Source organism: Centrocercus urophasianus, unplaced genomic scaffold (genome assembly GCF_019232065.1).
Source record: "Centrocercus urophasianus isolate 14NV4802_14NV808 unplaced genomic scaffold, USGS_Curo_1.0 seq_11, whole genome shotgun sequence".
Taxonomy (NCBI): Eukaryota; Metazoa; Chordata; class Aves; order Galliformes; family Phasianidae; genus Centrocercus; species Centrocercus urophasianus.
Genome location: NW_024884253.1, coordinates 27,127,329 through 27,133,638, shown reverse-complemented (window position 1 = coordinate 27,133,638; position 6,310 = coordinate 27,127,329).

Sequence of the window (6,310 nt, the reverse complement as noted above, 5' to 3'; positions counted from 1 at the left end):
CCCATGGCGTTCCCACGCCTCGCCTCTTACCCGCCGCGGGCGGGCCGCCGCCGGCCGGGCAGAGCCGCTCAGAGAACGCCCGCCGCCGCCCGCCGCCCGCCGCCGCCACGCGCGGCCTCCGCCTCCCCCATTGGCCGCCGCCGGGACGCCCTCGGCCAATGGCCGCCGCCCGGCTCCGCTCGGCACCGCCCCTCGGGCCGGCCGTGGGAAAGCGGTGGCGGCGGGCGCCGCGTGCGACTCCGCTGCGGGGCTGTTGGGGGGCCGCGGTGCCGTCCCCTCCGCCCCCTCTGCGTCCCCCTCCCCACGGTTTCCCTCCCGGCCGCCCGCAGGGTCCGCGCCAGCCTCCGCTGAGCCTGTGTGGCTGGAGAAGCGCTCCACGTCAGCCCAATCCTCCCCTTGTTCCCCCCCCTATTTTGGAAGCTGAGAGAAGGGAGAGCAGCGCTTCAAGCGTTGCGCGTTACCGTGCGGTTCCAGGCCAGGAAGGAAAGGCTGGCGGGAGAGGCGCTGCTCAGGGTGAGCGCATGCAGCAGGACGCCAGCACGTGTCCCCTGCACAAGCCTGCCGCCTGCTTGCTGAGGTACAAGTGAGAAAGGGTCGTGTGACACGAACCCCGAGGTGGTTTCCTAACGAATGGATTTCCATTCGCACTAAGCCTTTCAGCCGAGGCTCCCATCTGACAGTGGGTGCGTGTAGTCTCACAGCTGGAGATACGGAGACATGCGGGGTGCTGCAGGGAAGGAGCCATGAGCCCGTGCCAAGCTCCCAGCAGCGGCTCTCAGCCTCTCACCAGCTGCTCAGGCCGAGCTGCACACGCTGTGCTGCACGTTGTGTGGCACTGCCCACAGCTCTGCACAGTGCCACTGCTGGGAGGGTGTGGGAGCAGGGAGCAGCTCAGGGCAGCGAAGGAGCTGCAGGTGAGGAGCAGAAGTCCTGCAGCTGCCTGCAAGCAGCTAAGCAGGGTTGTTCCCATGCTGCGTTTTCCATAAATCTGTCTGTTCTGCAGTGCTGTGTAATTAAGCTTGTGTCAGAACTTGCAGTGCACGCACCTTCCCAGCCTTCATGTTTTGCTGTAAAACACCTCTGGCTGCACCGCCTGCTTTCATGGAATCAGAATATTCATAAAGGTTGGGAAAGACCACTAAGGTCATCCAGTGCAACTGTCGATCCGTTCCCCCATGCCCACTAACCAAGTCACTCAGTGCCACATCCACACGTTTCCTGAACACCTCCAGGGTCAATGACTCTGCAGCCCTGGGCAGCCCATTCCAATGCATCACCACTCTTTCTGAGAATTTTTTCCTAACATCCAACCTGAACATTTCCAGCACAACATAAGGCCATTACCCCTCATTCTATCACTGTTACCTGGGAGAGGAGGCCAACCCCCACCTCACCACAACCTCCTTTCAGGTCTTTGTAGAAAGTGACAAGGTTTCCCCTGAGCCCTCCCTTCTCCAGACTGAACAATCCCAGTTCCCTCAGCCACTCCTCATGAGACATTTGCTCCAGAATGTATCCCTTAGCTCAGAACTGTCACGCTGCAACAGGGTAATGTGAATTTGGCGTATTCACATCAAAATGCATCCGTACTCTTCTGGATGCCTCTGAACAACGCAGGCAGTCTGCAGGCAGTCTGCCTTTCAGTGTCTAACGGAGGCTATAAGAAAGAAGGGAATGGACTCTTTAGAGGGTCTGTTGTTGATAGGACAAGGGAAAATGTTTGCAAACTGGAGTAAATTGGATTTCAATCTGGACTGGAATTAAGGAGAAAGTTTTTTACCGTATTGATGGTGAGGCACTGGAAGAGGTTGCTGAGAGAGGTGATGGTGATGGAGAGGTGATGAGAGAGGTGATCCTCCATCCCTGGAGACATTCAAGGTCATTCTGAGCGCCTGATCTAGCTGTAGGTGTCCGTGCTCATTGCAGGGGAGTTGGACCAGATGACTGTAAGATCCATTCCAACTCAAATGATTCTATGATTCCATGATTTACCTGCGGATGTTTCAGCTTCATGTCTACATGTGTAAGAATGTGTGTGTTCCATGTGTAGAATTGCACGAGGGATTCAATAGCATGCTATTGGCAGGACTGCTTCCATTAGTGTTGCCGTATTGTGAAGAGGAGATCAGCTGCTGGTAAGCAGCAACTGCAGGCACTGTCCTGCCAAGAGGAAGATGTCATAGAATCATAGAATTGCAGAATCATAGAATGGCCTGGGTTAAAAAGGACCACAATGATCACTTAGTTTCAACCCCCTGCTATGTGCAGGGTCACCAACCACCAGACCAGGCTGCCCAGAGCCACATCCAGCCTGGCGTTGAATGCCTCCAGGGATGGGGCATCCACAACCTCCTTGGGCAACCTGTTCCAGTGTGTCACCATCCTCTGTGTGAAAAACTTCCTCCTAATATGTAACCTAAACCTCCCTTGTCTCATTTTAAAACCATTCCTCCTTGTCACTGCAGCTGGGCAGTTTTTTAAGCCCCTTCCTCATTCCTCCATATCCCACAGTATGTTTTGCACCAGGTATCATACAACAAAACTTCGTTTTTCTTTTTGCTGACCTTTTTTTTACAAAATCTTCTATGGTTTACCAAAATAGTTTTTTTCCTACAGTACCTTTCCCATAATAGACTAATAAATAATAATACAGAACCTTGTTCTTGTTTCTGGCGGAACAAACCCCAGAAGACTACCAAGGAGAAATCTGTCCAGCCATTTTTGTGGGCAGTTTTGTAACTTCAGTATTGCAAGAGCCGTGTTCAAAACATGCTTCGTGTTGTGCATTGATGATGGAGAGGGAATCTCTGCCCCACAGTTCACATTCTCAGACCACTTTGAGTTCTCTTTGTTAGACGCATGCAGCTTTGAGAACACCGTGTGTGCTGTTTGTTCTTGCTAGGAAGCCTAACATGGAAAACAACCCTCAGAACTTTGGTTCCACCCTGCAAAATGTTAAATAAAATATGCTCTTTAAAGGGGAAAATGTGGCTTTTTGGCAAACAGTAACAGGCACTTTTCTTTAGTTTCATAGAACTAAATTTCACTGTGCAAAAATAAAAATGAAGGCTGAGCATGCCCTGTAGCTGTTGGTAAATACAGCCGGGAATAAAGCAAATCAAAGTAGCAGCTGATCGCTTTTGAAGGTACCAGCTATTACAAGCTTTGATGAGCATTGCACAGGCAGGTAAAGGAAAGCTGCAAATTACGCAGTGAGCAGCAGCTCCTGGAAAAGCAACCCTATTTTCTCTCAGATGATACCTTGCGTTGACTTCACACATTTCTGCAGTTGCATTGTATCCTCCAGCCGTCAGCCACCTGAGCAGCCATAGCACTTGGAGCCTGGAGTAATGCGCTGCAGAGGATGTTCAGTGTGTGCGAATGCAGTGAGAAAGCACTGGGTATTTTTAATTGCTATGAAGCAGTCAGGACTTGGGCTGTAGTTCTGTCTTGGAGATACTGGCAAGACAACTTGGTTTGACTGCTCTAGATAGATTAAAGACTAAGCCTGGTGAGATTGGAAACTATGTTCCAAACAGGGCAAGTATTTGAATGTGGCTGCCTCAACAAGCAAAATCTCTCCTCCAGGGAGGTCAAAATCAAACCATCATTGGCTGTCTCTTCAATTAAATTATGGAATACCTGGACAAAAACTAGCAACAGAAGTGCCTCCTTGGTTTTGCCAAACCAAGGTTAGGCATCGAAGCTGCTTTTTGCTAAACTTCTGGTTTTTGCTAAACTTCTAGATCTAAATGCATAGCTGCATCTGACCCTAGTTGTTTTAATTCAAACTGAAAGATCATAAAGCAGTTAGTTCTGGGACTCGAGCATATTTTGAGGTAATGAAATAGCTGTGGCCTGTACTGGCATGGAGGGCATTTTCCTGTGAGATGCTTCTTTTCAGTCTTGCTCACAGTACTTTGACACTGCAAGGCTTCAGGGCTTGGGGATGCTGCAGAGCCGAGCAGCACATCTGTGCAGTACCAAGGCCCTGTGCAGAGCTGCTGTTCTCAGCGTGACCTTCATTTCATCTGCTTTTAAGGAGGAAACATCATACCAGGAGAAATAGTTTTATTCCACAGTAGCACTCATCTGAAAGATCTACTCCAGAAAATCTCAGTGATGTTGGAACGGGAGCTATCAGAGCAGCACTGCTGAATAGCACTAGCAGTAATTTCCCATGCACGCCCAGGCCCTTCTTTTGATTCATACTGATGCGGTTGTGACAAAACTGCCTCGTGTTTGCTTGTTACAAAACAGGATCAGCAGCACACGGCTCTGAGTGCAGCACGGTGCTGACCTCCGCGTGAGCACCTCTGCAGTGGCGCTAATAGGGGTGCTCCACAGCAAGTGCAAGCAGTCACACACTCCTCATGCTGAAACCACAGCAAATGTGTTTAATCCCACACAATAGTTCCGTTATAATACGTCTTAAAGCTGCGGTTGGCAGGGGAAGCGGCGACCACTTCTCACATATATAATGTATACGGAACATATTCAGCTTGGCAAGGAGACAAGGAGCTGGAAGTGTCACGCTGGAGCCTCGCCCCTGACAGCATGAGACATGTGCTTGTAAGCTGTCTCGAGGAGGATATTTGATTGCCCTCTTTCTTCTTCTGCCTCTCTCCCAACAAAAGCGGCCTGACCTCCCCCATGACCCGGCAAGTGCTGAAATTCCCCAAACACATTTTTCTGTTGTGCCCCAGCGCTGAACAAAAGGAGACGAAGCAGCCTCGATATACTTGGGAGCATGGAATGAAAATAACAGCGGGCCGTGGCCGGGCCAGCGAGCGCCCAGCATCACCTCTGGCCCTTCGCGTCTGCACTGCCTCCCACGCCCGCTGCTGCATTGTCCGCAGCTCCGTCTTATTTATGCTCTCATTTATTTATTTATTCGTTTATTTATTTACTCGGGGAAGGGCAGCACCAGGGGCGGCCGGAGGGGGGGGGGGGGGGGTTGTGTAATTGCCGTTTACACTGCGTTCCCACGCTACTATTGTTTGGGACTTTGTTTCCTATTCCCATCACGTGTGCTAATTAGTTGGAGCTGCTGGCTCGCTGGGAGGCGTGTGTCTGGAGCAAAAGCAGAAAGATCACTTCCTGGAGGGATCCGGGCAATCCGAACAATTCTCCGCTTTACTTTCAGCCCTCTCCCAACCCCCTTTGGCTGCGCCCACTCAGGGAGCAGAGAAGAAGCACTGATTGTCAGCTGCAGAGCACACATTTTCTCTTCTTAAAAAGAGCGACCCAATGGACAAAGAAAATTGGGGACGTCTCATCCTTGCTTAACAAACCGGATTTGAGTTTGTTGTGTTTCAGAAGTCCCCGCTTGCCTCTCTGTTATGTCTAAGGAGGTAAAAAGCAGCGTTTAAAAAAAAAAAAAAAAAAAAAAAATCCCCAGGTTATTTTAGCCTGCCCTTAGGAAGTGAGTCAGACTTTTATGGCAAGGCTGAAGGTAGCTCATGCCATGGCTTGCAAAACAAAATGAGAGAGAGAGAGAGAGAGAGAGAGAGAGAGGCTGGGGGGTGGGGGAAATACCTGAGTCATGGCATTTGCTCATTACAGCAGGCATCAGACTGCAAGGCTAAATCACATGGCAAGACGTGTGTATGGATGAGGTTTTAGACTCAGTGTTTGGTGTTTCGTTTTTTAAATCTCCAACCCATTGCCCTGGTGCTCTGCAGATGTTGAGCACATCAGAGCCTCCCTGGGCCATGCGTGCTGCATGCAGCTCACCCAGGCACCACATTTCAGCTGCCAGAGTCCCACTGCTCCTCTCACCACTGGCTTTTTCCACACACCCCATCAGACAGCAAACCCTCAGCGTTCTCTATTCCCAAGCAGCACAACCATACAAGGCAGGAAGAGCTGTCAGGCTCGGCCCAAGCAGAAACATGCTCCTCAGGATGCAGCTCCCAACCTAACGTATTTAAGAGGGAATGCTCGTGCAGAAACAGGCTAAGGTGCGAGGTGGCTGGCTTCCCTTTCAATGGGCACCAACTCATGAAAGCAAAGCTTTTTGCCCTTTTTCTGGCAATACCTGCAGTCAGGTGCAGTGTGAGTATGCTGTGTTTTCCTATGCAGCTCTGCCAATGCCTGAGGAAAATCCCAAAGCAGTGCCCGCCTGTCTGCCCTGCTTCTGTGGGATGGCAGCTAGGTGAAAACCAATATTTCTATCCCATGAGAAATTCCAATATTTCTGCACTTTTATTTTGTTTTTGCTTGGGTCAAGGAGAACTGAAGTATCTTAAGTCTATCTGGTTTGGGGTTTTCCTGTCCTTTCTGTGGGGAAAACAAATCCTAGGTTTTG